The sequence below is a fragment of the Ranitomeya imitator genome, chromosome 1 (assembly GCF_032444005.1).
Source record: "Ranitomeya imitator isolate aRanImi1 chromosome 1, aRanImi1.pri, whole genome shotgun sequence".
NCBI lineage: Eukaryota > Metazoa > Chordata > Amphibia > Anura > Dendrobatidae > Ranitomeya > Ranitomeya imitator.
In genome coordinates, this window is record NC_091282.1 from 756,330,942 (window position 1) to 756,356,192 (window position 25,251).

The window sequence follows — 25,251 nt, forward strand, 5'->3', positions numbered from 1 at the left end:
TAACCCTAACCCTACCCCTAACCCTAACCCTACCCCTAACCCTAAGGGATCCTAACCCTAACCTTACCCCTAACCCTACCCCTAACCCTAAGGGATCCTAACCCTAACCCTACCCCTAACCCTAACCCTAATCCTACCCCTAACTATTTCTGTTTATAGTGGGTTTTTTACTTTATTTTTATGATTGGCAGCTGTCACACATTTCTCAGCATGCGTTTAAAAAACGCAAACGCATGAAAAAACGCATGTAAACACGTCAAAACACCGCGTTCTTTTCACCACATGCAAAAACGCATGCGTCAAAAAACGCAGCGTTTGCACGCGTTTACATGCGTTTTTTCACCATGCGTTTTTTTGCGTTTTTTACCACAAAAACGCACCCAAAAAAACGCAAATGTGAAACCAGCCTTAGAGTGGTTTACATTCCACACCTAAATCAGGCCTCATTCACACTACACTACAATCCGTTTATTTTTTTCGTGTTATGTTTTTGTAACACAAAAACATTTTAGGCTATGTGCACACGTCAGGATTCCTTGCAGAAATTTGCTGAATAAAACCGGACATTTTCTGCAGGAAATCCGCATGCGCTTTTTTTTGCGTTTTTCTCACGTTTTTTTCCGTAGATTTTTTGCGTCTTTTTCCGCAGGTTAACAATGCAATAATATAGTGGGAAATCTGCAAAAAATCCGCAAAATTAATGAACATGTTGCGTTTTTTACCGCAATGCGTTTTTTTCATGGAAAAAAACGCAACATATGCACAAAAATTGCAGCATGCATTATAAGGCTATGTGCACACGTCAGGATTTCTTGCAGAAATTTGCTGAAGAAAACCGGACATTTTCTGCAAGAAATGTGCATGCGTTTTTTCACATTTTTCTCGCGTTTTTACCACTTTTTTCCGGAGCTTTCCCAATGCATTATATAGCAGAAAAAACGTGAAAAAGCTATGTTTTTTACCACGATGCGTTTTTTTCACGGAAAAAACGCGACATATGTACAAAAATTGCAGAATGCATTATAAACGATGGGATGCATATGTATGCTTTTTTAAAGCATTTTTATAGCGAAAAAACATGAAAAAACGCGAAAAATCCTAAATGTGTGCACACAGGCTTAGAAAAGTTTTGGAAAATGTCTTGTTAAAATTGTGGGCAAAATGCTATGACACTATAATGCAATCAGTTGTGAGGTTTACAGATGGAAACAGTTGATTAAACATGTCACAAAAGTGCAGCACTCTGTACAGTACTTTTGTGGCATGTGGATTGATGACGGATGGGAATTCATGAACCACAAGGACAAACTGACGAAACACCGAAACACAAAATTCTGGGTGCAAAACAGGGTACAAACATCCGGGGGTGAACTGCTGGGGGCAAAACATTGATGACAGACGGGAATTCATGAGCCACAAGGGTACAAACATCCGGGGGTGAACTGCTGGGGGCAAAACATTGATGACAGACGGGAATTCATGAGCCACAAGGGTACAAACATCCGGGGGTGAACTGCTGGGGGCAAAACATTGATGACAGACGGGAATTCATGAGCCACAAGGGTACAAACATCCGGGGGTGAACTGCTGGGGGCGAAACATTGATGACAGATGGGAATTCATAAACCACAAGGGTACTAGTATCCGGGGGCGAACTGCTGGAGGTGAAACATTGATGATGGAGGGGAATTCATGAACCACAAGGGTACAAATATCCGGGGGCGAACTGCCGGGGGTGAAACATTGATGATGGACAGGAATTCATGAAGCACAAAGGTATAAACATCCTGGGGCGAACTGCCGCGGGCGAAACATTGATGACGAAGGCGAATTCATAAACCACAAGGGTACAAATATCCGGGGGTGAACTGCTGGAGGCGAAACATTGATGACGGACAGGAATTCATGAACCACAAGGGTAAAAATATCCGGGGGCGAAATGCGGGGCAAAACATTGATGACGGATGGGAATTCCTGAACCACAAGGGTACATACATCTGGGGGCGAACTGCCGGGGGCGAAATGGGCGGGGGCAAAACATCCTGGGGGCCAAAGGCTGGGGACGAAATGTGCGGGGGCGAAATGTACCCAGGGGCAAACTGCTGGGGGTGAACTGCTGGGGGCGAACTGCTGGAGGCGAAACATCCTATAACCCCCCATTCCCTACTATTTAGGCTTTCTTCCCCCTTTTCCCATTTCGTTGTTGGTGTTTGTTGTGCTGTCCACTGGACCTACCTTTTTGGATCGTGACAGGATCTAAAACATAGTCTCAGTGCTGGAGATCTCTCCTCTCTTCCCTTTAATATCAGAGATAAAAGAGCAGCATTTTTTGCTTCAGAACCTAAATAGTACATTCGTACAACACCTGTCCTTTCATCCCCTGTACACCTTAATTGGTTATATACGATTTGTCCAACCCTGGGGTGGAGCATGTTGATGAAAAGTAGACATATAAAGCCTAAAAATACCGTCACACTCAGCAACTTTACAACGAGAACGGCAACGATCCGTGACGTTGCAGCGTCCTGGATAGCGATCTCGTTGTGTTTGACACGCAGCAGCAATCAGGATCCCGCTGTGACATCGCTGGTCAGAGCTAGAAGTCCAGAACTTTATTTGGTCGTCAGGTCGGCGTGTATCGTCATGTTTGACAGCAAAAGCAACGATGCCAGCAATGTTTTACATGGAGCTAACAACCAGCGGGAACGATAAGTGAGTCACCGTTACGTCACTGGATCGCTCCTGCATCGTTCTGGAGTTATTGTGTTTGACGTCTCTACAGCGACCTGAACAGCGACGCTCCAGCGATCGGCTCGTTGTCTATATCGCTGCAGCGTCGCTGAGTGTGATGGTACCTTAAGGTTGACCATGCAGTGAACCTCCTATCATTGTGTAACTGTTAAGTCTGGGCCTCTTGGGCCATTTTTTTTCTCCATGGTCATTCCCAGAGCATCAGTAAATAAATATACAACATATGTGCAATTTTTAAAATGATTATTACTACTATTATTATTACATCTCTTTAGGTTATTATTCTATTTTTTATTATTGCTCTTTCCATTCATTTGCACATCCTTTTTTAATCATTTTTTCCGCATTCACACGTTTCTCCACGCTGCCCAGATACAAACACTTCCTCGGTCTGCAATCAGCAGATTACAAATGTCAAATCATTGATTTGCTGTTGAATCAATCAGCGCTTCTTCTTCAATTTCACAACTTCAGGATTTTATATACATCCTGAGAGCCACAAGGTAGGAATATAAAAAAAAGTAATTCACTTTCAAATCTGATGAAGTGGAAATACCTGAGTGATAACAGAATGTCCTGTAGAACTCAAGGAAGAGAAAGGCATGAGTTTGTTCTAGGGAATATCTGAGCATCTTCACTTTATCTACATTTTAATGCTTAAATCTCCATAAAATGATGATTAACTTTTCCAAACTTTCTTAACATAATGTTTAGTTGCGATTTGATGCTTCCGATCTTATGCAAAGCAAAAGCAACATTTCTGCAGTTTCCATCAATACATAGAAAAAATCCTAAATTTAACTCTGAATGTGGACTTTCGAAATCTAATTGTGTCAACTTTATTTTATTACATTAAAAATCCTCCTATGAGATACAGATTGTACTGCTGGTTTTTCCAAAATCAATGTTTTCTTTTTTCTACTCAAATTCATGTATTTCGGGCTAACAATCATTTTTACAATTGGGTGCCATTCAAATTTTGCCTTCTATAACTTTTATGTTGCACTGTCTATTGTTGGCTGCAGAATGAGTTAACTGAGAATTTGTCAGTGAGATCATTCTGAAGGTCTAGAAGAATTTGTAATTCTGTTGTCTTTATCTCAGACAAATGATGTGTAATTTTTAATGAAACTTAACAGAAAAAAAAATCATTTTTTCCCTAACTACATTAATTTCAGAATAAAAAAGATAAAGGGAGCTGTGCTGGTATTAGCTACAAAGGGCATTCTTTTTTATGGTACTAATGGGAAAGATTGGGATATTCAGGCCCAGACTTTCCCCCAAACATCTAATCCCACCTACTTTTTGGCAGAGGTTGTCTTTTTAGTAAAATCGGCACCATTGGCAACTATATATATAATTCTCTTATGACAGAAGCACCCATTTATATTTATATCTATATGTAAATGGTAGTATTGTGTTTTAAACCGAACCTATTGTTACTCACCAGGTGAGGTGATCCTCCATGCCCAAGATATGGGTGGGCACTCGGGGCATGGGTATCAGCACAGCATATTGGAGGGGCACACGAGACATGGGCAGCCAAGGGACATTGCAGCACGTAGGCAGAATGCAGGAGGCCGCAGGCAGGCGGAGGACGTCAGGAAGCTGCAGGCAGGCAGAGAGAAGGAAACTGCAGGCCGGTGGAGGATATCAGGAAACCACAGGCAGGCGGAGGACATCAGGAAACTGCAGGCAGGTAGGTAGAGTGCAGGAAGCCACAGGCAGGCACAGGACATCAGGAAGCTGCAGGCAGGTGGAGTGAAGGAAACTGCAGGCAGGTGGAGGATATCAGGAAACCACAGGCAGGCGGAGGACATCAGGAAACTGCAGGCAGGTAGGTAGAGTGCAGGAAGCCACAGGCAGGCACAGGACATCAGGAAGCTGCAGGCAGGTGGAGTGAAGGAAACTGCAGGCAGGTGGAGGACGTCAGGAAACCACAGGCAGGCAGAGGATGTCATAAAACTGCAGGCAGGTGGAGTGCTGGAAACTGCAGGCAGGCAGGTGGAATGCAGGAAAATTCTGGCAGTCAGAGGACGTCCAGAAACCTCAAGCAGGCGGAGTGCAGGAAGCCAAGGACAGGTGGAGGATATCAGGAAACGGCAGACAATTGGAGTGCAGGAAACCAAAGGTGGGCAGGAGGTGTACAGATAACCGCAGGCAGGTGAAGGACATCAGGAAACTGCAGGCAGGTAGACAGAGTGCAGGAGACGCTGAGCAGCAAGCCAAGGTGTAGCAACACAGAAGTCTTATGCAATACCAAGACACAAGGGTGTGTCTCAGTGACCCTTACATAGGCCCTGGCTGATGCTCACATGAGTATGCTGTGGGCCATCTGCACAACCCGATGTGGAGCACAACAGAGTCTAGCTGACCAGGGAGAGACACCAAAGGCGTGGATTCAGGGCAGGTGCATAACAACTATATTTTAATTACTTGCTACTAAAATTTTACAACATCTCACCATTTTAAATGAAGTGACTGTTGCATACTCCCTTCCAAGTCTATGGGATTGTCTATGGGATTGATAGCGACACCCACCAATCACAAGGACTGGTTAGGTTCCAAGCAGTGGGACCCCCAGTGATCACACAATTTTCACCTATCCTGTGCAAAGCTGATTGAACACCTCTTTGAAGCTATTTTATGCATTTCCCAAAAATGTATGGCTGACGTAACGTGGAGAGGAAAAACAAAAATTATTCCTATGGTTCTTAAAGTAAAAAAAAAAGGGCTTGGTCCTTGCAGGGTTAGTGATCGCTGACCGTACGAATAATTTCATACTGTTTTAGTATATGTTTTTATATATTTTGATTTGGATTTTAAATATTATTAAATATTAATATTTAATAGTTTTGTTGTTTGTTTTTTTTGCTACAAATCAAAATATATTCCCCCTCCCCAATTCTGTATCATTAATTCCAATATTTAAATGTCTCTGTGAAGACAGACATCTTACTGCAGGTTTTGCTCACAGGTCAGACCGTTGTCGCTCAATCTGTCTAGGTAGCGGAGAATTGAATTGTATTCACTAAGAAAGGTTAATGTTTAATTATTCATATGTACGACGAGCGGGATGAGAGTTTTTAGTTTTCTCTCACCTTGATTTTTGCTTTTTGCATTGTTAATATTGTCAATGTGACATAAAAAATAAATGGCATCATCAAGGTTCGTGTCTCTGCTCGCTGCCTCCTATTTAATATGCTGATTCGGTCAGATAAAAAAACACTACAGCAACTTCTATATATAGTCCTAGGTGACCTTTTGTGTGCACTGTCAACTCATATGGTTACGGTAACTTTTGTAGAGGTCAGGGTCTAACATCATGTTTACGGTTATATTTATTCCAGGTGTGCTGCATTGTAGCACATGGCAATTAGGAACAGCAGATTTCAACCCATTTTTCATTCATAGGCCTAACATTTATTCAAAAAAGGGCTCAGCGTGATCAATGAATAAAAAGATATACTCACCAATCCCCCGCCGTGTCACCCTACCTACTGCTCACTATTTCTGAAAGCTTACTTTCTTATATTACACTTTTTTTTCCACCCTTTCCTTCTTCACACAGCAGAGGTGCTTTCAAACTGCGAAGAGGCTGCTGTGATCAAAGGACTTTAGTAGCCTTCTTGTAATACCCTACTTGGAAAAATATTCTACTTATTTTAGCACTAGCTTTTAATGATTAGGAAACCGATTTTAAAAGAGTCAAATTCATTTTCAATTTTTAAAATTTGTGATCGTGTCACAGCAGCTGCACCCAGTAAACTAAGTGATAAATCGTTGGATTCGGGGGTTGTCTTTCCTACATCATGCTGCTCTCAGATGATTTAGCAAAAACCAGGTGACAGATTCCCTTTAAGGGCTAGATTATGATTTTTTTTCTTTTAATTGCTTTTTAGCCCCTTTCTGGGTGTAGCGCCGGTTCCTCCGCTCCGTCTCCCTTGCAAAGACACAGACTTACTAACCACTCCAATTGCCTGTCAACATCTCCTGCCTACCCTCCCACTCCCCAGGGTCTGTGCATGCCTGATAGGTCTCCTGGCAGCATGGGTAGGGCGCACATGCTTCCTGTTAGGAGTCGAGTTTACTCTGCTGCACAGGGGGAATCTCGATCCGTGTCTGCTGCGGTCTCCCATGCGGTATCGGCCGCAGTGGGCTCTGCTCAGCGGAGACGTTGCTCCCAGCGTCTCGCTGGGGCTGATTCGGTGCATAGGGTCACTACTGCCTTTTCTGGCTTTCCTATGGTACCCTGCACTGATCTGCGGCGAGCGAGCCTCTCTGGGACTAAGTCCTTGTTTACTCACACTGAGCATGCCCAGGGCAGGGTCTCCCATTGGAGGTCGAGGGCCACATGTTCGGTCACATGCTCAGGTGCTGCAGTACATTCCATTGGTCCTTCTGGAAGGTCCTGAAAGGGCAAAACATGCTCAGGTACTGCAGCACTTTCCATTGGTCCTTCTGGAAGGTCCTGAAAGGGCAAAAACTTCAGTAGCAGCTTCCTGTGCTGCAATTATATAAACTGCGCATGACCGCACGGCCATGGGCTAGTATTGTCTTATGTTATGTGCTTTGCGCCAGTGTGGTCACATGTATGTGTATTCAGGGACCCGGCTGAAATAAGCCCCTAGAATGCTGGCTCCTCCGGCGAGGAGTTTTGTGTGTTTGTGTGACCACTGACTGCTCTCTGTTTGGGCAGTTAGCCTGTGCCTCTGTGGAGTCTAACAGTAACCAGCAGAAAGAAAAGTATCACTCCAGTTATGCACACCACGTATAAAAAAATGAAAACATAATGTAGGAAAAAACACAAGATTTTATTGACACAACATAATAAAACATACTTAAAAACAGAAAGGCAAGGCCCTGTCCATAACACTCAGTAAATACAGAGTACAATAATATATATAACCCATAATAAGCATACTGATAACCAATGCTATAAGCCTGCCTGTACCCTAGGACTAGATGCAGACCATACGTGGCCAGCTCACAGGACAAACTAACCAACCCAGGCGGATGTATACAAAATCCTAAGTGGCCAGTAAACACCCAAATAGTGCATTTAGCCCGAACGGCTCATGGGACAAAAATATCTACCCTAAGCCAGTAAGGCAACAGGATCCCAAAATAATAGTGGGAGAAAAAAAAAAAAAGAGCACTGGAACCGCCAGGAAAAACCTCAGAGCACTAGAAGAAGGGGTTACCCAAATGGTGACCAGAGCGGAGTCCGTGGGTAGCCAGGCAAGCAAGCAGGACAGGGACCAGAGCAGCCCCACGCGTATCGCCCTTCAAGAGAGGGCTTCGTCAGGGGAAGTACCAACATGTGTCCCAAACCCTGTATAAATACCATCCCAATAAATAGAACAAACGGCCCACCTGTGACTGAGCAAAGAAGCTGCAAATGTGCAGAAAGTCCTGAAATGAAAGTGCCAGCCAAAATGCAGCCGGAGCTAGCTGAGATAAGGAGCCAGTCCCACGTCCAGCCGGGCAGGGAAGAGAAGGCGGCCGCTGTCAGAGTGAGCGATGAAAGCCACACCCACACAGCAAGCTGAAGGAGAGCCAAAAACACAGGCGCAAAAGCACCAAAAGCCCAGCTGTGAAGCAACAGCTGGAACAAAGAATCCTGGCAACAGGAAAGCCCATAGTTATAAAAATATATGTATATGCACAGACACGGGATAGAGGTATTAAGAAAATATATGTTATAATAAGGATGGTAGAGATCCTAAACAGGAACCGGGGAGCCTACAAAAGTGTGCCCAGCCAAGGGGTGATCAGTCCCAAGGCAAAATATCCATATATGCATGTATAAATATGCATACAAATGCATACACATACATATACATACAGAAGAAGGAGCTAGATGGAGGTGCAATTGTGTACCAGAGGCCCTAGTTATAGATGTAAACAGCGGAACGCTAACCTAAGAAAAAATAAATAATAATAAAAATAAATAACAAACCCAAGAGAAACTAAGAAAAAAGAAAAAATAATAATAAAGAGAAAATAATAATAAATAAATAAAAAATAACAAAAAAAAAATAAATAAAAAAAATAAAAAAAAATAAAAAATAATAATATAAAAAAATAAATAAATAAAAAATAATCAAGAAACTGAAAAATAGAAAGGCGTACCGAATGCCCAAAATGGACAAGAAACATGCACACACAGCAATCAACCCCCGGGGGACAACCTCACAGGCATGCAATTTTAATAAACAAACACGCCAAGAAACAGCCACCAACCAAATCCAACCCATACAATTGTATTGTAAACACATCTGCAGCATAAATAATGTCATTATAAGCACCATCTTTATTGAATAAATATACAGCAAAATACATGTATATACTACACACAGACTAGTATGGGAAGGAAACGTAAGGACGACTGAAAAGATAATAACAGCCATGCCAAAACAGAGGAATCAAATGTACCGGTAGAATACACCGAAATCTATCTTATGCATAAAGGACAACCCCAAAAGAGAGTAGAGGCAGGAACTATGCCCAATGGGCTAGGGAAGAGAAAAGAACAGCCAAAAGTAGCTGATCAGCCCCAACCATATGCAACACATAGCTCCGCCGTTTGCTAGCAGCAGGTACTCCTGCACGGTGGACCCCGGGCTGCGAACGCACCAATATCAATAACCATCTCTATTTACTCGGTGCGTTCCGCTAGCCCTAACAGAATACTAGCGCCAGGGTCTGGCTAGTAAATGGTGGACATTCAGCAATCTTTGCGGTATATCCAGCAGCTGGAGGGTAGGTTGGCGGCTCTCGAGAGCTCAACCTCAGCTGTGGATGTTACCGCAGTTGCTGTGCAGGCTGCTAGCGTGGCTGCAGCAACCTTGTCCACTGCCACCCCTGTTCCGACGTTATCTCGCCTACCGCTGCCAGAAAAATTTTCTGGAAATAGCAAAACTTGTAGGGGATTCGTGAGTCAGTGCTCTATTCACCTCGAGCTCATGGCTGCACGTTTTCCTACAGAGCGGGCTAAGGTGGGATTTATTGTGTCTCTTTTGTCGGACAGGGCGTTGGAGTGGGCTACGCCGCTGTGGGAGCGTGGTGATCATGTGGTGCAGAGTGCTCCGTTGTTCCTGAGCACTCTGAAAAAGGTCTTTTTAGGACCTTAAGTCACCCATGACACAGCGCTCCAACTACTGGCATTAACTCAGGGTGAGTCCTTGGTCAGCCATTTTTCCGTCCGCTTCCGTACTTTAGCTTCCGAGCTGGAGTGGTCGGATAAAGCCCTTATCCCCATATTTTGGAGGGGCCTGGCTGACCACATTAAGGACGCTCTGGCCACTAGGGAGATTCCTGCCACACTGGAGGAGTTAATAACTGTCTCTACTCGTATTGACCTCCGTTTTAACGAGCGGAGGTTGGAGCGAGCCCAGTGTAGGCAGAGGTTTCGGCTGGCTCCCACCTTCGCCAAACCTTTGGAATCTCCAGTCCAGGCATCCGAGTCACATGAGGCCTTAGAGGTGACACGAGCGGGATCCAAGTCTCAGTCTGCCCGTGCACATAAGGTCCGTCATGTTTGCCAGCAGTCAGGACACCTTGCCTCCAAGGGTCCTCAGCGGTCGGGGAAACGTCAGCGTCTAGTGGCAGTTGGAGGAGGTACACTAGACACGGCGACGTTTGCCTCAAAGTTGTCCTTCAAGGGGACAATTACCATAGGCCCATCCACTCTTATGGTCGAGCTATGCGTGTATTCTGGGGCAGAGGGTAACTTTATGTCTTCCGCTTTTGCCCAGCATCACGCAATACCCTTGGTGATGCTCGCCAAGCTGGTAACCGTTCGAGTGGTAAATGGGTCAACACTACCTTCACAGATTACCCACCAAACCATTCCTTTCACGCTATCTGTGTCTCCATCACATCAGGAGATAATCTCCCTATTAGTCATTCCTGAGGGAATTGATGAGGTCCTGTTGGGGATACCATGGCTTCGCTACCATTCTCCTCATATTGAGTGGTCCTCTGGGAGAATTTTGGGATGGAGTAAATCTTGCGAGGGTAGATGTCTGAGGGAGTGCGTTCAGGTTGCTACTACACAGGTACCCGCAGATCTTTCCTCTCTCCCCAAGCACTATTGGCCCTATGCAGACATGGTCTCCAAAAGAACTGCGGAGACCCTTCCGCCTCACCGCCCCTATGACTGTCCTATTGACCTCTTGCCTGGTGCTGAGCCTCCCCGGGGTCGAGTCTATCCGTTATCTCTCCCGGAGACGGAGGCAATGTCCCAGTACATCCAGGAGAATCTGGCAAGAGGATTCATTAGGAAGTCAGTGTCACCGGCAGGGGCAGGGTTCTTCTTCGTACAGAAGAAGACTGGAGACTTACGTCCATGCATAGACTACAGGGGTCTTAACGCCATCACCGTTAAGAACAAGTACCCACTACCCCTGATATCTGAGCTGTTTGATAGGCTACGGGGAGCGAGGGTATTTACAAAGTTAGATCTGCGGGGTGCTTACAACCTGATTCGCATCCGTGAGGGGGATGAATGGAAGACGGCTTTTAACACCAGGGATGGGCAGCACTATGAATATCTGGTAATGCCCTTCGGGCTCTGTAATGCCCCAGCCGTTTTCCAAGACTTTGTGAATGACATCTTCCGGGATATGCTCACCACCTCGGTCGTAGTCTATCTAGATGATATTCTCATCTTCTCTCCAGATATTGACTCCCATCGAAGAGATGTTCGCAAAGTCTTCGACCTCTTACGGGCAAACTCCCTCTACGCCAAGTTGGAGAAGTGTGTGTTTGAGCAGGAGTCCTTGCCTTTCCTTGGTTATATCATCTCTGCCCAGGGTTTGGCTATGGATCCTGCCAAGCTACAGGCTGTAATGGACTGGCAGGAACCCCATTCTCTTAAAGCGGTGCAGCGCTTTATGGGGTTCATTAATTACTATCGCCAGTTCATTCCACACTTCTCAACTTTGGTAGCTCCCTTGGTTGCCCTCACCAAGAAGGGAGCAAATCCCAAGTTGTGGTCAGAGGAGGTCTCCAAAGCCTTTCTCTCGATCAAGTCACACTTCGCTAGCGCTCCCATCCTACATCGCCCCGATGTTGATAAGCCATTTATCTTGGAGGTGGATGCCTCATCCGTTGGTGCTGGAGCAGTCCTTTTCCAAAAGGATGCTCAAGGTCGGAAGCATCCTTGCTTCTTCTTCTCCAAGACCTTCACACCAGCGGAGAGGAATTATTCCATCGGGGACAGGGAGTTGCTGGCCATGAAGTTGGCTTTTTCGGAGTGGAGACCTCTCTTGGAGGGAGCTCGCTTTCCCTTCCAAGTCTTCACTGACCACAAGAACTTGGTGTATCTGCAAACGGCCCAGCGTCTGAATTCTCGCCAGGCTAGATGGTCCCTGTTCTTCTCCCAGTTCCATTTTACTCTCCATTTCCTCTCCGGGGAGAAGAACGTTCGTGCTGACGCTCTCTCCCGCTCCGTGGTGTCATTGGAGGAGGAGGAGCCTCGGCTTATTGTCCCTTCTAAGAGCCTGAGAACTGTAGCTCCGGTTTCGCTAGAGTCTGTGCCCCCGGGCAAGACTTTCGTACCAGCTAACTTGCGACCGGAGGTTCTCTCTTGGGCTCACTCCTCCAGAGTGGGTGGGCATTTTGGGACCAAGAGGACATCTGAGCTTCTGGCGAGAACATACTGGTGGCCGCATATGGCCCGAGATGTCAAGGACTATATTCAGGCGTGCGTTTCTTGCGCCCAGAATCGGTCTCCTCGGCAACGGCCTGCTGGGTTGCTTTACCCTCTACCGGTGGCAGACAGGCCCTGGGAGATGGTCAAGATGGACTTTGTGGTGGGTCTACCCAAGTCGCGTGGCTGCTCCATTTTTTGGGTTGTCACCGACCATTTCTCCAAGATGGTGCATTTGGTGCCGCTTCCTCGGTTACCCTCAGCACGGGCCTTGGCGGTGTTGTTCATTAAACACGTTTTCCGTTTGCATGGTATGCCTGATAAGATTGTCAGCGATCGGGGTCCCCAGTTCGCATCTCGGTTTTGGAGAGAGCTCTGCCGTTTACTCACCATAGAGTTAAACCTCTCCTCTGCATTCCATCCCGAGACGAATGGGTTGGTGGAGAGAACCAACCAGACTCTGGTGACATATTTGCGACATTTCGTCTCTGCTAGGCAGGATGACTGGGCATCTTTGCTACCTTGGGCGGAATTTGCCCTGAACAACGCCGTAGCCGATTCCATTGGTCAAACTCCTTCTCTCCTTAATTACGGCCAGCATCCGCGTGTCCCTGTGCCCATGCCCGTGTCATCCACCGATTCTAGGGTGGCAGACTGGGCGGTGGAGGCACGTGACATCTGGGACCGCACACAGGATGCCATTCGGGCCTCCAAGGAGAGAATGAGGGTTTCGGCTGATACACACCGGCGCCCCGCTCCGGTCTTTGCTCCTGGCGACTTAGTGCAGGCTGCGAGTTGAGTCCACTAAGTTTGCTCCTCGCTACATTGGCCCGTTTAAGGTTCTGGAACAGGTCAACCCTGTGGTCTACCATTTGGCTATTCCTCCACGCCTTGGTATCACCGATACTTTCCACGTTTCCCTCTTAAAGCCCGTTCATTTGTCCCGGTTTTCCGAGTCATCTGCTGGGACATCGGGTTCATCCACGGATGAGTTTGAGGTGAATGCTATTGTGGGGTGCAAGGTGGTACGTGGCAAGAAATTTTATCTGGTGGACTGGAAGGGTCACGGCCCAGAGGATAGAACCTGGGAGCCTGTGGAGCACATTCGGGCTCCGCTGCTTATCGCAGCTTTTGAGCGTAGTGAGGCTCAAGGAGGGGGGGCCCTGGGGGGGGGGGGGTAATGTTAGGAGTCGAGTTTCCTCTGCTGCACAGGGGGAATCTCGATCCGTGTCTGCTGCGGTCTCCCATTCAGTATCGGCCACAGTGGGCTCTGCTCAGCGGAGACGTCGCTCCCAGCGTCTCGCTGGGGCTGATTCGGTGCATAGGGTCACTACTGCCTTTTCTGGCTTTCCTATGGTACCCTGCACTGATCTACGACGAGCGAGCCTCTCTGGGACTAAGTCCTTGTTTACTCACACTGAGCATGCCCAGGGCAGGGTCTCCCATTGGAGGTCGAGGGCCACATGTTCGGTCACATGCTAAGGTGCTGCAGTACATTCCATTGGTCCTTCTGGAAGGTCCTGAAAGGGCAAAACATGCTCAGGTACTGCAGCACTTTCCATTGGTCCTTCTGGAAGGTCCTGAAAGGGCAAAAACTTCAGTAGCAGCTTCCTGTGCTGCAATTATATAAACTGCGCATGACCGCACGGCCATGCGCTAGTATTGTCTTATGTTATGTGCTTTGCGCCAGTGTGGTCACATGTATGTGTGGTCAGGGACCCGGCTGAAATAAGCCCCTAGAATGCTGGCTCCTCCGGCGAGGAGATTGAGTCTGAGTGTATTCAGGGACCCGGCTGAAATAAGCCCCTAGAATGCTGGCTCCTCCGGCGAGGAGTTTTGTGTGTTTGTGTGACCACTGACTGCTCTCTGTTTGGGCAGTTAGCCTGTGCCTCTGTTGAGTCTAACAGGGCACAGTGCTTTCCTTTCACGGCTACTCAGTGAATTAACTGAGTTAGTCTATACCGCCATATAGCTCCGCCGTTTGCTAGCAGCAGGTACTCCTGCACGGTGGACCCCGGGCAGCGAACGCACCAATATTAATAAACATCTCTATTTACTCGGTGCGTTCCGCTAGCCCTAACACTTCCTGTCTATTAAGAAGACAGCGCACACTCTCCTAAAGTGTCCTCAGCCAATAGTTGGGAGACACTTACTACATAAGGCACTTCCACCTGTTGGGAGGTGCGTGAGCAACATTTGTACAAAGTTAGTTAATATTTGCCTGCCTGCTGTTAGGTTCCCTTGTCCGCTTTGTCTGATCCTGACCCTGCTTGGTCTTTGGGGCTGATAGCACTGGATCCTAAGTGGAGATTATGGGTAAAGCCTCTATTACATAGCACTTTATTTGCTGATTTGTATTCTCTTAAAGTGATGCACACTTTCTATACCTATGCCATTTATATATGTATCTCCACTATTCCTCATTGATACCTCTTAACTATAGTTACTCATTCAGCATTGCTATCATACATAGGTTTATCTGAGATAATGAATGGCTATAGCACTATGGATATGTATTTTGGCTGGGCATTAACTATTTGAGCACTGACACATTATAAAATTCACTGCTATTCTATTGGTCTTCCCATCCACCTAAATCCTCTGGGTCATGTTGCTTTACACCTTTGTTCCAAAACTGTCTACTTGGTCATTATGTCATTATGTTGTTATTTTTCAGTGTATTAATATTTTTTCATAATAAAATGTGTTACTTTTTATCTGTGTTATTTTTGCTCTTTGCTTTTGTGTGTTTCTACTTAAGGCACTTCCACCTGTTGGAAGGTGCGTGAGAAACATTTGTACAAAGTTAGTTTATACTTGCCTGGCTGCTGTTTGGTCCCCTTGTCCGCTTTGTCCAATCCTGGCTTGTCTAACCTGTATCCCACTTGCATTCCTGACCTGTCTGCTAACTCGAGGAATCACAGTTTGTACAAGTACCAGTGGCCACCCTCACTTCCACCCAGAAGCCGCACAGTCTGATCAAGTACCAGTGGCCATCCTGTCTTCAATCCATAAGCCACACAGTCTGAACCCTTACTAATGGCCATCCTGTCTATCCAGAAGCTTCAAAGGCTGAACCTATACAACTAGTCATCCTGTCCTACCTGGGACACACAATCTGAACCAGCTTTTCTGACCCTTGGGATCAGCACCTACTGTTCCAGATACTGCCCTGGAGTGTTACGTGGCAGCTTAGTTACGCACCTCTAGGGTATGTCCAGCTATAGCTCAGTGGGTCCACGATCCACAGTCATTACACTGGGCCATCCATTTATTATTTTTTGCAGTCAGGAGGCCATAGAGCCTAGTAAACTTTTTTTTTTATGTCAATCAGGCTAATTTAATTTTCATAAAAAAATTAGATGAGAATTGAATTTCACATCCATATTTGAGCAAATTAGCTGAATTCTAATTTCGGTTCATCTCATTTATCTGTCTATGTGTCAACTCCTATTAGTAAATTGCATATCCAAAGACGTTTGCATGTGGCTTTCTCCAGGTACTGCGCCACAATTTGCACACAAAATTAAAAATCACAGGTTACAGTGGTCAGTATTTACTGAGGTCAGATTCTGGTAAGTTATCTACTGCTTACAAAATGTTTGTGTGAAACCCATTTAGTTTTTAACCAAGTTAAATAAAGAACAAAATGAAGCAGTTAACTTAAGGAGGACTTGTAAGCAGTTCAAAAGTGGCCAGTTTTTTGCTCTTATTTTATTCCTGCTGCTTCCCTGAATATGCTTTTTTTTTGCATTTTTTAAATCCGCCATATGGTTCCAAAGATATGGGCCTTTTTGTTTTGTACCACTTTTTTTAGGCTTTACTAAGGGGGTAGTGCTCCAGAGGGTAATTATGCAGAGCAGCCTAAAGACATGCCCCTGAGGATACTGTGAGCCACACTACCATACAGATTAACAATAAATAAAAAGGCCCGAATCTCTAGAACCGTATGTCGGAATTTAAAAAGACAAAAAACTGAATACTCAGGGCAGCAGTGGGAATAAAACAAAAGTGAAAATGGCCACTAATAATATTTGTTGTTGGGTCCTCTATAATATGGTAGGACATAAAGTGCCTACAACTTCTTATCAGCGACCTGTTGAGGTTCTGTGCTTTGTCCATGCAGGGATTTGATGTATGTGAAATATAATATATGTTCATATTTTTTGCTCATTGTCTATATGTGGCCATGAAGTTTAAGGTTACTAAATAAGGCATGTTAGATCTGTCGCGCCATATTATTAACATCACACAATGAACTTCTTTACCCATTGACTTTATGAAAGATTTGGTGCTTCTGAAATCCAGTAAGGGTACCGTCACACATAACGATATTGTTAACGATATCGTTGCTTTTTGTGACGTAGCAACGATATCGTTAACTAAATCGTTCTGTGTGACAGCGACCAACGATCAGACCCCTGCTGGGAGATCGTTGGTCGCTGTGGAAAGTCCAGAACTTTATTTTGTTGCTTGATCTCCCGCTGACATCGCTGAATCGGCGTGTGTGACGTCGATTCAGCGATGTCTTCACTAGTAACCAGGGTAAACATCAGGTTACTAAGCGCAGGGCCGCGCTTAGTAACCCGATGTTTACCCTGGTTACCGTTGTAAATGTAAAAAAACAAACACTACATACCTACATTCCGGTGTCTGGTCAGGTCCCTCGCCGTCAGCTTCCCGCACTGACTGGTGAGCGCCGGTCAGCCGTAAAGCAGAGCACAGCGGTGACGTCACCGCTGTACTTTACGGCAGGCGCTTCATTCACACTGAAGGCATCAAAACTATGAATTAACACATGTGGAAATATATACTTAACAAAAAAGTGTGAAACTACTGAAATGATGTCTTATATTCTGGGTTCTTCAAAGTAGCCACCTTTTGCTTTGATGACTGCTTTGCACATTCTGGCATTTTCTTGATGAGCTTCAAGAGGTAGCCCCCGGGAATGGTTTTCAATTCACAGGTATGCCCTGTCAGGTTTAATAAGTGGCATTTCTTGCCTTATAAATGGGGTTGGGACCATCAATTGTGTTGTGCAGAAGTCTGGTGGATACACAGCTGATAGTCCTATTGAATAGACTGTTAGAATTTGACATATGCAAGAAGTTTTGTAAGAAATCTGGAATGGAGAACAGCTCATTGTTGTCCAATTCCTCAGGGGTGGGTTTAGCTTTAACGGCCTGGTACAAACTAATGATAACCCGATCAATCCTCTAGCATTTCTTATACAGTTGGGTCGGAATTGATGCAATGACTAAAAAAACTGAATAAAAAATACATAAGAGTTAGAGATGACAGAATCTATTTTAGCCAAATGTGAATTAACTCTATATTTCACAAGAAAGTTGAATTTAACACAACCCAAATTTTTACCAATTTGGTTTGCTTAAATAAAAAAAATGGCCTGCTGGCCTTCAATTTGGTTGATTTTTCTTTTTTCTTTAGTGCCGAGATAGAGGTAAAAAATGTAATAAATATTCTCACCTTGCCCCTCATCTCTCCTGGCTCAGCAGCACTTTGCCCGATCCTCTGATGGCTCGCATCCTCACGCTGGCTTCAGCATTCTCTTCCGTCCTCATTCTGCTTGGCCGATCATCATATATTCTTCACCAAACAGCTGAAGGTGTTGGCCACTAAAACTACAAAGAAGGAAGTGGCCACTAAAACTATAAAGAATTAGACCTGCAAAGAACCCCCCATGACATGACTCATGTACTTCGGAGTAGTAGTAAACTTTACATTCCATATATTTGCAAAATCACAATGATCTTTGTCCATATCTTGAAAGGATTTGTGAACCTATCCTTCACATCTTGTAAAACAAGGTCTACAAGACGTCAGTAGGATGATGTTCTTCTTATTTTACTGACGATGCTTTTCTCCTTTATCAGCATCACTATATGTATTTTTATATATATAACGGAGCAGCCATGATTAGTTCCAGGCAGAGCTTTGAATCTTTTAATTACTTCTGTTGCTGAGTTTTGCCCTGGTGTGCAATCATTGGGACTTGAGAAAGTGCAGGATTTGGATAATAACAGAAGAAAAAAAAGAAAGTAGGACACTTTAAGTCTAATAAGCGTTTTCCTGTGAATTAAATTGGGTTTAAAACTTTCATATTGGACTTTGCAATAACTCTCCGCTTCCAAAACCCTCACAGGCTTCTTGTGTATTTTTAATGTCTGAGTCCTAATAACAACATAAAAAAAATATAAGGTTCTGAAGTTCTTGAAGATTTAGAGGATGCTTTCGGAAAAATTTTACATTTATGGAATGTATTGATAATGATTTCTAAATCAAAATAACAGAAATATACATTATCGTTGGTTATTAGTTATGTTAGAAAACTACAAACTGCTGGACAATTTAATTGGTCTTGCATTGTTTTCTCATTGACTAAATTCGTTCCAAAGTGCCAACCCCTTGATGTTTCCCTTTTGTTTAATGTCTTCTCCATTGCAAAAGAGACCCCAAGATGAATTACAAAAAGTGTGGGTGTGTCTTTATTTCTCTACAGGAAATGGAGGTGTGTCTTTCTTTCTGTACAAGAAATGGGTGTGTGTCTTTCTTTCTCTACAGGAAATGGGGGGTGTCTACCTTTCTCTACAGAAAATGGGAGGTGTCTATGTCACTTTATAGGAAATGGGAGGTGTCTTTTTCTATCTAAAGGAAGAAAGGAAGTGAAGGAGGGTTTTTGTTTCTCTACAGGAAGTGGGAATGGGTCTTTGTTTCTTTCCAGGAATTGAGGGTGGGTCTTTGTCTATCTATAGGAAGCAAACTACACACAGACATAGCAAAGATGCTTTAACCCCTTAGTGACAGAGCCAATTTGGTACTTAATGACCAGGCCAATTTTTGCAATTCTGACCACTGTCACTTTATGAGGTTATAACTCTGGAACTCTTCAACGGATCCCGCTGATTCTGAGATTGTTTTTTCATGACATATTGTACTTCATGTTAGTGGTAACATTTCTTCGATATTACTTGCGATTATTTATGAAAAAAACGGAAATATGGCGAACATTTTTAAAATTTTGCAATTTTCAAACTTTGTATTTTTATGCCCTTAAATCAGAGAGATATGTCATGAAAAATAGTTAATAAATAACATTTCCCACATGTCTACTTTACATCAGCACAATTTTGGAAACAAAATTTTTTTTTGTTAGGGAGTTATAAGGGTTAGAATTTGACCAGCAATTTCTCATTTTTACAACACCATTTTTTTTTAGGGACCACATCACATTTGAAGTCATTTTGAGGGGTCTATATGATAGAAAATAATGAAGTGTGACACCATTCTAAAAACTACACCCCTCAAGGTTCTCAAAACCACATTCAAGAAGTTTATTAACCCTTTACGTGCTTCACAGGAACTGAAACAATGTGGAAGGAAAAAATGAACATTTAACTTTTTTTTGCAAACATCTTAATTCAGAACCATTTTTTTTATTTTCACAAGTGTAAAAACAGAAATGTAACCATAAATTTTGTTATGCAATTTCTCCTGAATATGCCAATACCCCATATGTGGGGGTAAACCACTGTTAGGGCGCACCGCAGAACTTAGAAGTGAAGGAGCGCCGTTTGACTTTTTCAATGCAGAATTGGCTGGAATTGAGATCGGACGCCATGTCACGTTTAGAGAGCCCCTGATGTGCCTAAACAGTGGAAACTCCCCACAAGTGACACCATTTTGGAAACTAGACCCCTTAAGGAACTTATCTAGATGTGTGGTGAGCACTTTGAACCCCCAAGTGCTTCACAGAAGTTTATAACGTAGAGCCGTGAAAGCAAAAAATCGCTTTTGTTTACACAAAAATGATCTTTTTGCCCACAAATTTTTATTTTCACAAGGGTAACAGGAGAAATTAGACCACAAAAGTTGTTGTGCAATTTCTCCTGAGTACGCTGATACCCAATATGTGGGGGTAAACAACTGTTAGGGCGCACCGCAGAGCTTGGAAGAGAAGGAGTGCCGTTTTACTTTTTCAATGTAGAATTGGCTGGAATTGAGATTGGACGCCATGTCGCGTTTGGAGAGCCCCTGATGTGCCTAAACAGTGGAAACCCCCCACAAGTGACACCATTTTGGAAACTAGACCCCTTAAGGAACTTATCTAGATGTGTGGCGAGCACTTTGAACCCCCAAGTGCTTCACAGAAGTTTATAACGTAGAGCCGTGAAAAATAAAAATTGCATTTTTTCTACAAAAAAGATATTGTAGCCCCCAAGTTTTTATTTTCACAAGGGTAACAGGAGAAATTGGACTGCAATAGTTGTTGTCCAATTTATCCCGAGTACGCTGATGCGCCATATGTGGGGGTAAACCATTGTTTGGGCGCACGGCAGAGCTCGGAAGGGAAGGAGCGCCTTTTTGGAATGCAGACTTTGATAGAATGGTCTGTGGGCATTATGTTGCGATTGCAGAGCCCCTGATGTACCTAAACTGTAGTAACCCCCACAAGTGACCCCATTTTGGAAACTAGACCCCCCAAGGAACTTATCTAGATGTGTGGTGAGAACTTTGAATGCCCAAGTGCTTCACAGAAGTTTAGAATGCAGAGTCGTGAAAATAAAAAATATTTTTTTTTTCCACAAAAAAGATATTGTAGCCCCCAAGTTTTTATTTTCACAAGGGTAACAGGAGAAATTGGACTGCAATAGTTGTTGTCCAATTTATCCCGAGTACGCTGATGTGCCATATGTGGGGGTAAACCACTGTTTGGGCGCACGGCAGAGCTCGGAAGGGAAGGAGCGCCTTTTTGGAATGCAGACTTTGATAGAATGGTCTGTGGGCATTATGTTGCGATTGCAGAGCCCCTGATGTACCTAAACTGTAGTAACCCCCCACAAGTGACCCCATTTTGGAAACTAGACCCCCCAAGGAACTTATCTAGATGTGTGGTGAGAACTTTGAATGCCCAAGTGCTTCACAGAAGTTTAGAATGCAGAGTCGTGAAAATAAAAAATATTTTTTTTTTCACAAAAAAGATTTTGTAGCCCCCAAGTTTTTATTTTCACAAGGGTAACAAGAGAAATTGGACCCCAGAAGTTGTTGTCCAATTTATCCCGAGTACGCTGATGCCCCATATGTGGGGGTAACCCACTGTTTGGGCGCACGGCAGAGCTCAGAAGGGAGGGAGCACCATTTGACTTTTTGAGCCCAAAATTGGCTGTCGTGTTTGGAGACCCCCTGATGTACCTAAACAGTGGAAACCCCCAAATTCTAGCTCCAACCCTAACCCCAACACACCCCTAACCCTAATGCCAACCTGATCCATAATCCTAATCACTAACCCTAACCATAATCACAACCCTTACCCCAAAACAACCCTAATGTCAACCCTAACCATAACCCTAATCAAAACCCTAAATCCAACACACCCCTAATCCCTAATCCCAAACCTAACCCTAATCCAAAGCGTAACCCTAATGCCAACCCTAACCCTAATACCAACCCTAATCCAAACCCTAACCCTAATCCCAGCTCTAACCCTAACTTTAGCCCCAACCCTAGCCCTAACTTTAGCCCCAACCCTAACCCTAGCCCTAAGGCTACTTTCACACTTGCGTCGTTTGGCATTCCGTCGCAATCCGTCGTTTTGGACAAGAAACGGATCCTGCAAATGTGCCCGCAGGATGTGTTTTTTGCCCATAGACTTGTATTGCCGACGGATCGTGACGGATGGCCACACGTCGCGTCCGTCGTGCACTGGATCAGTTGTGTTTTGGCGGAGCGTCGGCACAAAAAAACGTTCAATGAAACGTTTTTCTGTACGTCGCATCCGCCATTTCTGACCGCGCATGCGTGGCCGTAACTCCGCCCACTTCTCCCCAGGACATAGATTGGGCAGCGGATGCGTTGAAAAACTACAGCTGCTGCCCACGTTGTGCACAATTTTCACAACGTGCGTCGGTATGTCGGGCCGACGCATTGCGACGGCCCCGTACCGACGTAAGTGTGAAAGAAGCCTAACCCTAAATTTAGCCCCAACCCTAACCCTAAATTTAGCCCCAACCCTAGCCCTAACCCTAGCCCTAACCCTAGCCCTAACCCTAGCCCTACCCCTAACCCTACCCCTAACCCTACCCCTACCCCTACCCCTAACCCTAACCCTACCCCTAACCCTACCCCTAACCCTAACCCTACCCCTAACCCTAACCCTACCCCTACCCCTAACCCTACCCCTACCCCTACCCCTACCCCTAACCCTACCCCTAACCCTACCCCTACCCCTAACCCTACCCCTACCCCTAACCCTAACCCTACCCCTACCCCTAACCCTAACCCTACCCCTAACCCTACCCCTAACCCTAACCCTAATTTTAGCCCCAACTGCTGTTCTCTGTTGTGGATTCTGTTTTTGGGCTCCCTCTGGTGGTTACAGATGGTACTGGGTGACTTGTGTTTTCTGCGGTCTCTGGTGTCCACCTGTTCTATCAGGATATGGGAGTTTCCTATTTAACCTGGCTTTCTTGTCATTTCCTCGCCGGCTATCAATGTAATCAGTGTGTCTTGTTACCTCTGCTTCCCGCTTCTGTAATCTTCAGGACAAGCTAAGTTTTTGATTTTCCTGTTCCACGTTTTGCTTAATTTTTGTCTTAGTCCAGCTTGCAGATATGTGATTCCTTTTTGCTGGTTGCTCTAGTGGGCTGATATTACTCCTCATGTTCCATGAGTTGGCACATGAGTTCAAGTAATTTCAGGATGGTTTTTTGTAGGGTTTTTCGCTGACCGTGCAGTTCACTTTTGTATCCTCTGCTATCTAGCTTTAGCGGGCCTCATTTTGCTGAATCTGTTTTCATAACTACGTATGTGCTTTCCTCTCATTTCACCGTCATTACATGTGGGGGGCTGCTATTTCTGTGGGGTGTTTCTCTGGAGGCAAGAGAGGTCTGTGTTTCTTCTAATAGGGGAAGTTAGTCCTTCGGCTGGCGCGAGACGTCTAGGAATCATCGTAGGCACGTTCCCCGGCTACAGCTAGTTGTGTGTTAGGTTCAGGATCGCGGTCAGCTCAGTTTCCATCACCCTAGAGCTTGCTTTGTTTTTTGTGCTTGTCCTTTTGTGATCCCCTGCCATTGGGATCATGACAGTATAGCCGGACAAAAAGTGGTAATCGTATTGGCTGAAGTAGGAGGAAAAGTAGTCTGAGGAAGTTTTTTTTTTTTTTTCCCTCAGAGTTTGCTGCCTAGCCTTAATTGCAGCCTGGCTGCGTCTTACCTCCTCTTAATCCTTGAATGGCCCTGACCTCAGCTGTTTATCATGGACGTCCAGAGTTTGGCTTCCAGCCTGAATAATCTTGCTGCTAAGTTTCAAAATATACAAGATTTTGTTGTACATGCTCCTATGTCTGAACCTAGAATTCCTATCCCAGAGTTTTTTTCTGGAGATAGATCTAGTTTTCTGAATTTTAGGAACAATTGCAAGTTGTTTCTTTCTTTAAAATCTCGCTCCTCTGGAGACCCTGCTCAGCAAGTCAAAATTGTTATATCTTTCCTGCGGGGTGACCCTCAGAATTGGGCATTTGCATTGGCATCAGGGGATCCTGCGTTGCTCAATGTGGATGCGTTTTTTCTGGCATTGGGTTTGCTCTATGAGGAACCTAACCTAGAGATTCAGGCTGAAAAAGCTTTATTGGTCTCTCTCAGGGGCAAGATGAAGCAGAAATATATTGTCAGAAATTTCGGAAATGGTCGGTGCTTACTCAGTGGAATGAGTGCGCCCTGGCTGCAAGATTCAGAGATGGCCTTTCTGAGGCCATTAAAGATGTTATGGTGGGGTTCCCTGCGCCTACAGGTCTGAATGAGTCTATGACTATGGCTATTCAGATTGATCGGCGTTTACGGGAGCGCAAACCTGTGCACCATTTGGCGGTGTCTTCTGAACAGGCACCTGAGACAATGCAATGTGATAGAATTCAGTCCAGAAGTGAACGGCAAAACTATAGGCGGAAAAATGGGTTGTGTTTTTATTGTGGTGATTCAGCTCATGTTATATCAGCATGCTCTAAACGCACAAAAAAGGTTGATAAGTCTGTTGCCATTAGTACTTTACAGTCTAAGTTCATTCTGTCTGTGTCTCTGATTTGTTCATTATCAGCCATTTCCGTCGATGCCTATGTGGATTCAGGCGCTGCCCTGAGTCTTATGGATTGGTCATTTGCCAACCGCTGTGGGTTTAGTCTGGAGCCTCTGGAAGTCCCTATTCCTTTGAAAGGAATTGACTCTACACCTTTGGCTATGAACAAACATCAGTACTGGACACAAGTGACCATGCGTATGACTCCCGTTCATCAGGAGGTGATTCGCTTCCTGGTACTGTATAATTTACATGATGTCTTAGTGCTTGGTCTGCCATGGTTACAAACTCATAACCCAGTCTTGGACTGGAAAACGGTGTCTGTGTTAAGCTGGGGATGTCAGGGGGTTCATGATGATGCACCTCCGATTTCTATCGCTTCATCTACTCCTTCTGAGGTTCCTGTATTTTTGTCTGATTATCGGGATGTTTTTGAGGAGCCTAAGCTCAATTCGCTTCCTCCTCACAGGGATTGCGATTGTGCTATAGATTTGATTCCTGGCAGTAAATTTCCTAAAGGACGTTTGTTCAATCTGTCAGTGCCAGAGCATACTGCTATGCGGGATTATGTTAAGGAGTCCTTGGAAAAGGGACATATCCGTCCATCTTCGTCCCCTTTGGGAGCAGGTTTTTTTTTTGTGGCCAAAAAAGATGGTTCCTTGAGGCCTTGTATAGATTACCGTCTTTTGAATAAGATTACAGTCAAATATCAGTATCCTTTGCCATTGTTGACTGATTTGTTCGCTCGCATTAAG